We start from the raw sequence: 10,531 nt of genomic DNA, 5'->3' as shown, positions 1-10,531 counted from the left end.
TTCTGCGTAGTTGGGATTCAACAGCATTTACTGTATTTATCAGCTGTGTTTGCAAACTGGGCTGATAGCAATTTACTGGAAAATAGTTAAATGCAAATAATAGTCTCTTGATTATCACTACTGGGTTCTTAGACCTGAAGCTCCATATGACTGCATGAAGGGGATTTGCTCTGCCAGCTTGCTTCTGTGGACGATTAGTAACAAACAACTTGTCTCTATCAGGAATTTAATGCTGCCAAAACGCAGTTAATATATCCATATGCCTGGGTGGATACACGACTACAAAATAGATGCAGTGCTCCTGTTTCACCTTTTCCCTTTCATCTCTCTTGTAGCTGAAAGACCCAACAGATGGTCCTTTCTGTGTTTGTGTGTTAAAACTGGCATAAAGCTGCCTCTAAGTTTTTTCTGCCTTTTAATTCTCAAGAAAACATCTAAATGGAGGAAGTCTGCTCTGTGGATCAAAAGAACGGAGCCCAATTAGCATGGCTCTCTGCTCTCAGAGTGCTGCCTCAAACTAAGTATCATACATCTTTTAAATGGACCGTCTTGATCTTTTATCACCTGTTTTTTCATTTGTTTGCTTGTTTTATTTGTTGTTTTTCCTAGCATTCACCTTGAATTCCACTCTTGTTGCTTGTAATTATTTTTTTTCTTACACTGGCTTTTGTCTTACACATGAATAACAAGGACCTTTTCATTTATTCCTTTCTACTTGCTCGTGTCTTTTGTGCAACCTCTTCAGGCACCTGCCACAAGCTGAAGGCTGGAAGAGCAGCCACCATGTCACTCCCAGAACATCTTGCTCAACTGTGTGCAGGGGAGGGAAAGAAACCAGAGGGGGAAGAATCCCAGCAGCAGGTAAGCGATACCCCCTCCCTGGTAATCCTTCTGCTTTTGATAAGTTTGTGGATCCAGATGAGTGTATTTAGTGCAGAATCTAATAAGGCACCGGTATTTAATTAAACCTGATATAAAGCGGAATGATAAAATAATCATTTCAGGATTTGAGAGTAGAATCGCACCTGCTACAGCCAGGACACACAGTTCCCTTGTCTTTGCTGACTGTACCTAACAAAAATCTGGCTTTTGCACAGTGTCAGCCTCTGGAGGACAAAAAGCCCTGTCCTGCACTACGCCTTTGGCTCCTCAGAAATGACTCATTGCTGTTCTGCACTATTTCAAAGTGCTCTACAAGGGACAGGCAGTTGGATGCTGTGCCGTAGTCATTTTTTCTCATTACCATTGTGCCTTTATGTCTGGGGCTTGTGTGTGCATGTGACAAGAACCATCTATAAATCGGAAATCTAATTAGGGAGATTTCTACGTCTTGTGGCTCAGCAGCATGCTCTGGAGAGAGGGACAGGGCAAATCTTCCCAGCCAAAGGACAAAGTGGTGCTGGCACCCCACTGCTAATCCCTGTGGCCAGGGTGGGCAGGGGAGGCAGGGTTACCTGTGCACCCACCGCCCAGCTGGGAGCCAGCTCAGGGCTTTGCTCAAGCAGGTGCAGAACCTGTTGTTTATTTAACAAGGCTGGCGGCAGCTGCTGCTACCGCTCCAGAGCAATCAAAGGATGTGTTGTTTGGTAGGAGGTTGCCAGGTGCCGGCTGTCCTATATGCTGTGACAAGCAGGGCAAAATTTCATGTAAACACCTGCCAGCATCCCAGGCAAACCTGTACTAACGGGCTATTATGTACCTGCCATTAAGCCATTTGGGGGTTTAGCTGACAGCAACATGTGCACACCAGCTATCGCAGGGAGTGCTCAAAGAGATAAGATATGGCCCTGTTTCCTTACCTCCAGCAGATGCAAGGCCAGGATGTTTGAGAAAGACCAACAGCCCCTCCAGACTTCACCCTCTTAAACACACAGAGCCAGGTCTTTAGGTAGGCTGACTGCTGCTACTGTTGCTGACATCAGGAGAAAGGCATAATACAGTCAACACAGTGAGGCCTGCCAACCACTGCCTTATTTTTCCATTCTGGGTTGTTTTTTCCCCTGGGAATCTGGGTTTTGAATGGGCTATCTGGCCTCCATGTACGTGGCAGGCATGTTTGTAGGTTAGGCACTTAATTATTTGCGTATATGATCTCTGTCTTTTTAACTGAGATTGGTACAATCAGTGTCATTAGTCACAAATGCCCCCCTGGAAAGAGCAGATGCTACTAGAGAAAAAAGCAGTTCTTTGAAATATTTACGGGCATATCTTATGACGATTAACACACTTCTGAGAATGTGTATGACGACTACTGTTACATTTGGTTTATGAGACGCCCAGATATTCTGCTGCAGTAGTCCTCTTAGAGTGTAACTCAAGGAAAGGGGCCAAAAAGATGCTGTGCCTTCTTTGCATTCACAGCATCACAGGATGGCTGAGACTGGAAGGGAGCTCTGGAGGTCACCTACTCCAACCCCCTGCTCAGGCAGGGCTACCCAGAGCAGGGTGCCCAGGACCACATCCAGGTGGCTTTGAAGATCTCCAAGGAGGGAGACTCAGCCAAAGATCAGAAGAAGTAAGTCTCCCAGAGCTCCTCTGCACACTGTCTGCTACTAATAGCCCTCAAGAGACAATCAACCAGCCAGAAGTGGCTGAAGCACAGCATCACTCAGTCATTTGTGCTGTAAGCCTGGCAGCAATGCTGGAGGAGTGGGTGGGAGGCCTGGGCACTGGCATGGCTACTTGCATGCCCCTCAGCTTTCAGTAGGTAACCAATAATAACTGCATTAATCACACCACAAGGAGGCTCTTCACTTCGCTGTCATGCGTTGTGCCTTAAGAGTTTATTTTTCCTGTCTGCTTAAGTATAAACGGGCAGTCAGCTTTATGAAGTTTGAGACAGTCACTGGGAATGACTCTTACCTGAACTTGCTTTCCATATGCAGTGTATGTTTGCAAGAGCACTTATTATATATGCATTTTTCTTCCTTATTGAAAGTAAAACCTGCAGTCTCTTGCCCCCTGCAGTTTTTAGTGAATATTGTACATAAATGATTTATTTCTTTCTTTAGAAAGGGCTTTGCTCTGCATGGCATCTGTCATCTTGGGATTTCCCCCTCCCCCTCTTGCAGAAATGTAGCTTGAAGCTGTTTGGCTCAGTCTGAGCACAACTCAGTGTCGGCTGTATTAATTCCATCAAGCTTCATGTACTCCTTAACATTCTCTTTCATCTGTCTAGGACCTTCATTAATATGCACTATTTGTGATTAAGGTAGCACTTACAGGACTATCACAGGATAATTTGCAGATTACTACACTTTGGAAATTCTGCCCTGTCATTCACCTATGAAATTCAGCTTTTGACTGCTAAAAAAGAAACAAACAAACAAAAAACACATTAATTTCACTTTAATAATATAAAAAGACTTTTTGAATCACTTCTTAGTTTTAATTAAGAAAAGTCATGCTAACAATTCCATTCTAATATATAATCTTTTCGTTTGCTGTGGCAGGGAAATTTCCCCTTGACGAAGGTACAAGATTTCAACTGAAAGTCAAGGCAGGCAGTATGTAAATTAAAGCAGGCCAAAAAAGCTGACCTATAAAAAGTCAATAACTCAGTGGGATGGTAAGGTTTCTTGCTGATAGCCCTTCCTAAGGAGAGAAATATCTGTGTCACACTAGTAAGTACAGAGGTGCAAGTGTTAGTAAATGCTGTGAATTGTGATTATTATTTTTATTTTTTTAAACAAAGTTCAAAGAAGTGTTCTGAAAAAGAGCCCCCAGGTGAATTTCTGTGCAATGGCCAAGAAAATGCAGTTGCTGGCATGAGATAGAAGAAAAAAATAATATGGGTAACAGGAGAGAGAAACTTTGGAAGTAGATGGTGTATCAAAGAGAACAACAGAGGTCGATAAGGAAGAAGATTAAAGTAGAATAGGAAAAGCAATCAGAGGAGGTCTCAAGTGAGAGCAGTTGGAGGGTGAACTACATGGCGCAGAGAGGGAAGTCTTTGAATCGTTAAATACACCTCAAAGTGCAGTCATGCCTTTTCTGACGGTCAAAACTGCACCCACTGAAGTGAGTACAAAGGTTTCAACTGATGCAGAACTGATCCTACAAAGACCCTCAGCAGCATCACTGTTGGAAATGGCAAGTGTCACCAGCTGGGGCTCTGCTGATGACAAAGACAAGATGGAAAACTGTTACCAACACAAAGCACATGTAGCTCAGCTGTGTGTGGCTCCCAGGAATACCCTTTTTTAGGAATGCTGTTACCAGAGGACATGTGGACAACCACAGGGTGCTGGGACTCCTATGGGGTGATGAGGAGGTATGCGAGGCAGGTCATCACAAGCATGTGAAATGCTTTGGTGTACGATCACATCTGGATGTCTTGCAGAGAGAGACATCAAACTGAGTGGGAAGATAGGAGGCTTATCAGCACATCAAAGTGGAAGGTGGTGCTAATATGCCTGCACTCAGTTTGGAAGCATGATCACTTGTTTAGTGAGCAGAACACATAAAAAAAAAAAAAGGCTTTTTTTTTTTTTTTTTCAGCCTAAAATACTATATATATATATAAATATTCTAGTTATTTAGCAATTCAGCTCAATGACATGTGGAGGCCAGAGCAAAGTTATAAGGGCTGGGATGTTGGAGCACACTGATAAAAACTATTATGCCTAATAAAGGATAACTCTGGCTTTACAGGATGGCCTTTCTGCTCTGCTGGAGGGTGGATGGCTGCAGGGTTGGGAGGAAGCATTAGCTCAGGACTCCCAAGGAAGTTGAGACCTAGCCCCTGAACCACTTGGTGGGAAAGTCAAAACATATTGGGTAGACAGACAAGTTCAAGGACACTGGGCTGGAGAAGAAAAGAGAACAAAACGAAACTGATCAAAAGGACGAGATTATCTATGGACAATGGACAAAAGTGTGGCTCATAAGGAATCCTGCAGACCTGTGCTGAACTGCAATTTAGATGTCTTCTGCATGTGGACAGGCAGGTGACTTGTCTCACTGCTGCTGGTGAGAGACGTGCTGGAGATGTGCTTTGTGCTGCATGTGTGCACAGTGATGTATTGGGCTGGGACATGTTTGCAGGGGCCCAGCCATTGTGGCTGAGGGGTTAGGAGAAAGGAGGGAAAGCGAAACAGACATAGCATGAGTAGAAAAAGCAAGATGTTGAAAGTAGGGAAGAACAAAAGGAAGGTGGGAGATATGGCTGCAGATCCTCTTCTCGGACCAGTAATTATCAGGGAATTACTTCCCCTGCCCTTAGCCCCAAATGTGTGTGCTTCTGTAAAATAGCATTTATGGGGCAATTCCATCATTTTTATAAAGATAGTGTAATTTGCATATCACATTTGGATTATGTTACTTATTTGCATACCAATCCCACTTAGCTTTCCTCCTGCATTTCAAAATTTCAGACGTTATCACTGTAAGCAAATATCGAACATTTAGTAACTACTAGCTTCTCTGTTTAATCAAGGGACCACGTAGCATTCGTTAATGGCAAGAATATTAGCAAATACTTGATGGATATGCAGAAATAGCGGAAGACAATAGGTAACGTTTACAGAGTGAAAGCTAGGCGCTGGGTTTAGTCTTCAAAAAGAGTATAGTAGCCAGTGAGTGGTGTTGAGGAAGTAGAGAATTACAAAGATATCAATAGGCCCCCACTTCAAAAGCTACTGCCTGGGAGAAGGGAGGGGGCAGAGAAGGAATTGGATTAAAGGATTTGCTTTCCACAGGAAAAATGAACATCGGTCTTGAAGGGGAACCAAGGAGTAGAGTAGGATTATGAAGGTTTATTTCTGTTTATGAGGATGATGACCAGCCCAAAGAGCATGTTCTTTCCTTCCTTCCTTTCTTTCTTTCTTTCTTTCTTTCTTTCTTTCTTTCTTTCTTTCTTTCTTTCTTTCTTTCTTTCTTTCTTTCTTTCTTTCTTTCTTTCTTTTCTCTCTTTCTCTCTTTCTCTCTTTCTCTCTTTCTCTCTTTCTCTCTTTCTCTCTCTCTCTCTCTCTCTCTTTCTCTTTCTCTCTTTCTTTCTCTCTTTCTTTCTCTCTTTCTCTCTTTCTCTCTTTCTCTCTTTCTCTCTTTCTCTCTCTCTCTTTCTTTCTCTCTTTCTTTCTCTCTTTCTCTCTTTCTTTCTCTCTTTCTCTCTTTCTCTCTTTCTTTCTTTCTCTCTTTCTCTCTTTCTCTCTTTCTCTCTCTCTTTCTTTCTCTCTTTCTTTCTCTTTCTCTCTTTCTTTCTCTCTTTCTCTCTTTCTTTCTTTCTTTCTTTCTTTCTTTCTTTCTTTCTTTCTTTCTTTCTTTCTTTCTTTCTTTCTTTCTTTCTTTCTTTCTTTCTTTCTTTCTTTCTTTCTTTCTTTCTTTCTTTCTTTCCCATTCTCTTTCAGCACTGTTCTTGGGGTTGCTTTCTGTCTCAAAAAAGAAAGCAGGTTGTAGAATGGAATTAACATGGTTGTCTCAGGTGGTGCTAGGCAGCTCCTCTGTGAATCATTCGATTTTGCACTTGGAACTGAGGCATATGATGGCAAAGGATGATCTGATGAGAAATGTAGAGACATACCTTCACTCTTTTCCTATCAACTTCTCCTCCCATCAGCCTTCCCCTCCTCTGTCCTCTTTGCTGGTTACTCTTGTGATCTTTTTTACCCCTTTTGTTATCCCTAGCCCAGGTCTCATACATGAAGCCTCACCTTCTTCAGAATAGTAAGAAGGGATCAAAGAATCAAGGGGTTTGAGGAACCAAAATGCAAGCCAGAGAAAAAAATATTAATTTGAAGATGTGCCTTATTGGTTGTCTTAAGTGTAGTGTTTCCATTCAATGAAATTAAATGTACATTCCCGTAATTAATTCCCTTTTCTGGCAGTTACATCAATTAGCATGTAACATGGATAAAGAGAAGAGGCAGTGGTTGGTATTTTGCCTTCAGCAGCCAGCAGTGCAATATGTTAAGCCATCAAGTGGTATATGTGCTGCAGATCATTTCTCCCTTTGAAAAAAATGTGCCTGCCATTAAGGCACTAGCAAAGAAAATCGAGCCAGGAGTTTAAGGCAAAGGGGCAGTGCTTCAAATGTACATTTTATGCTGCTAAAGAGATCCACAGTACTGTGACCAAAATCCCATTAAATGGAACACTTTCTATTTAAATCATCCCATGACATGTTTCTGGTATTACAGTACCAGAGAGGCACATAACTGTCAGGCTTAGAGACTGCTCTTCTTTTCTTCCCTGAATGGCTCTGCAGACTCAGACTGTCACTTCCAGTTCAGGATCTCAGGCTAAGTACTAAACTTCTGGGCTGAACAATGCCTTACCTCTGCCTGCCTTAACTTGTATACCTAGCAACAAATTAACAACTTCCTTCTCAAGTGAAGAAACCCTCTCTCCCATTCCATCAGCCCTGCTGTACATCCCTCACGGGATGGACTCCAGCGTGGTGTTACTGTGGGGTGCATTGCCCACCCTTTGTGGGCAGCGTTAACCTGGCCAGCAGTGCGTGATCAGGAATAACTCAGACGAGAAGCTGTTGGTTGCTGCTTTTGCAGTCACCCTCTGGGCGTTCGAGGCATGCTGTGGCTTCTGATGTGCACAAACAATAGTTTCTCACCACACAGGGCAGCAAACTGCAGCGAGTTACAATTAAAGTCAGTGCTCACCCCCTATTACCACCCGACATTATCTGAAATACCACACTTAGCTTTCTTTCAAGGGCTGATCTCAGCGTCTTGGATACACTTAATGCTGATTTGCATTAAATGCTTGCTGTTAAATGCTTTTAATAGTCCCAAGTGCTGTGTGTAGAGAATGGAGAGTGCAGGACTTGGTTCAGAGGAACAGAGAAACAGATGTTTAACTAAATCTTAAAAAACTGTCAGCTCCTCAATTATTGATGATGCTACAAACAATAAACTTGAAATGGTGAACTAATGTCTAGGAGTTTTATTTTGTTCACTGAGAAACTGACATATGTTTTTTTTTTTTTTTTTTTATTTTTTTTAACATTCTGTATAGGAAGGACAGCCTTTTTTTTTCCCCCAAATTCAAGTGCTTCAGTTAATCTTCACTTCTACATTGTAGACAGCTGTAACATTATTATAATATTCACCTAGATTATAAAGTATGTAGAAATCTCATTAAAATGTGGGATTCTTCATAGAAACAGCTTATCTGACTAGTGGTAGCCAGTTGGTCAACCAGAGCTGTTGTTTTAATTAGAATATTTTTCATTTTTATATGTTGTCTTCAGCTTTTTATGCCTCACAGTTGGATATTGAACTTTTCTTTTGCTGCAGATTTGGTCAGCCACCCTAGCCCTGGTTTTCTTGCTTCATCCCAGAACATTAGCAGCACTACAGAAGGAAGTAACTTGGAGGTACTTCAATCTCTAGCTAAAGAGATTTGACTCCATTCCTGTATCTTACAGTGGACATCATGGTTACTGGCAAAACTGGTATCCTCCTTGAAGGTCTCAGAAAGGACACAAAGACCCGAAACATCAGGAAAGTACTGTCTCCAAGGATGCTGATTTTTCAGGTCAGTCCTTAGGCACATTGACTGGGCAATTCAGAAGTCCAAATTAATGTTCATCCGTTATGCATGTAAATATTATTCTAGCATCCTTCCTAGTGCTTGCTATGTGAGAAGTAAATCTGACAAAACCCTCTCCAAATACACAACCCAGGATAAATTCAGAGAAATAATATATTGAAAAGGCATGTTAAAGCATGTTAAAATATGATATCTGTCAGGTAACGGAGCCCATACTTTGTTGCAAATATTTTTTTAAATAATTTTCCTGGCTAGTATTACTATTTATCAAAGCTCTCCTTTGTTTAAGTAAGGGCTTGCTGCCTCACAGCCTGTCTGCTTGGTCCTGCAGTGCAGCCATTATGCTGAATTTATGACACAATGGTAATTAGTGTGCCAAACCCAACCAGCTGCTGTTAAAAAAAAAAAAAAAAAAAACAAACTCAACCAAACCCAAGAAACAAAACCACTGGCTTGTGCCTAACAATGTAGAATTAGATGGTAGAGGACAGGGGAGCTTTATTCAAGCTCTAATGTTCACTGAACTGGCAGGGACACTGGAAATGAATGGCAGCGTAAGTAGCACGTTGAATAAATCTCTCCTCCAAGTTTGCTCTGTTGTAAGAGCCCTTCTCAACCTACAGTGTCGCCCCAGCGTAAGGCACACAGAGAACCAAATGCTTACTCAGAGTGAACAAAAGCTTGTCTCCCGCTGCTGCTTAATGCTGTAACTTTTATTAGCAGCAAGTGACAGCAGTTTAGCCTCCCTTCCTTTTTCTAGATGATTACATTCTTAAGCCGATTGACTGTGTTGACTAAAGGCAGCTGTTGATCCACACTCTTTCCTCTTACACACAATGGCACATGAAGAAAAGAAACACCAGATTTTGTGTGTTCAGGATAAGCTTCAGATTTTGATTGCCTGAACAGAGGTGAAAAATTGGTTGCTATATCTCAGGAGGCACGGTGTCCCCAGACCTGGCCAAAGCAGGGGAGCTGTCACGGGTCTGGGAGTCCAGAGCTAAGCCAGGCATGGGGCCGAGGAGTGTGGTCACAGTTTGGATCTTGCTAGATCTAGCACATTACATCACCAATGTAATACAGGGAGAACGCTGTCAAGAAAAGGGAGAATTTGGTGAGTCAAATGTAAGAACAGCCTATAGCCTTTATGCAGAGTTAAATGGAGGTGTGTAAATAGAAATGTTTTTCTTGTTTTCAGTAGAGGCTGTCAAGACCAAGTTCTGTTTCCACTCCACAAGCCCCAGCAGGTGCTTTGCTTCATGCTCAGAGGACATTCAGGATGTCTAGTGTGGCAGCCACCTTTTTTGCTAAGACACAGGTATGCAATGGCAGTGCCTGGGGATGTGGATGGTGTGGAACTGACTCACTGTGCTGAATTTGCAAACAATCCGCTGAGCTTGTGAATAGCACTACTACAGGGCATGGCATTGGGGAAGTGTTTCTGTAACTGCTCAATAGCTGAAAAGCTGGTTCTTGTAGAGGAACTCTGTTTTAAGTAACTTGTATGTGTGAATTTGCACATAACTTTACCCAAGATGATGACGATGGCAGTGACATCAGCTGTAATTACCCAATTAAGCTTTTTTTCAAGGAAAAGCATGTCTTATATATCACCTTCTCTTGTGTAAATTAATGGAAAAAAAAAAAAAAAAAAAAAAAAAAGACCTTCTGCAAGGATTTAGTAGATAAATTTTCAAGCTCAGCATCTGCAATGCATGGCAAATACATCAGGTAAAGGTGTCACAAGAGTCTGATCTCCCAAGAAGGCTCTTAACATTGTCTTATCTAAATGAGAGGAAATTTGCTTCTGAAAGGAACATCCAAACAAGTCCTCATTCACAAAAAGAAAATACAAGTGAAGAAAAAGTGCTTTGTTGTTAGTTTGTTTTTGGTATGCACAAACCAGTGAAATATTTTGACATTTCATACTGGAGTTCTCAAAAATGGTTAAAGCAAAGGTACTTTTCTAGCTGGGAAACTATGCTGTTACTGCTTTGGAACTTGTGGAAGGAAAACATCCCTT

The 10,531-nt window shown here is 41.9% G+C and overlaps 1 long non-coding RNA gene across 1 annotated transcript; it reads left to right on the top strand.

Moving 5' to 3' along the window:
- Nucleotides 1-276: 276 nt before the first annotated feature.
- Nucleotides 277-8,929, top strand: LOC311432358. The gene is made up of 3 exons (XR_014690004.1): nucleotides 277-521; nucleotides 746-861; nucleotides 8,253-8,929. It is a non-coding gene; the product is annotated as an uncharacterized lncRNA (long non-coding RNA).
- The last annotated feature ends 1,602 nt before the right edge of the window (nucleotides 8,930-10,531 follow it).

The sequence above is a fragment of the Aythya ferina genome (genome assembly GCF_964211825.1).
Source record: "Aythya ferina genome assembly, chromosome: 2".
Taxonomy (NCBI): Eukaryota; Metazoa; Chordata; class Aves; order Anseriformes; family Anatidae; genus Aythya; species Aythya ferina.
This window is presented reverse-complemented; position numbering and strand designations above follow the sequence as displayed.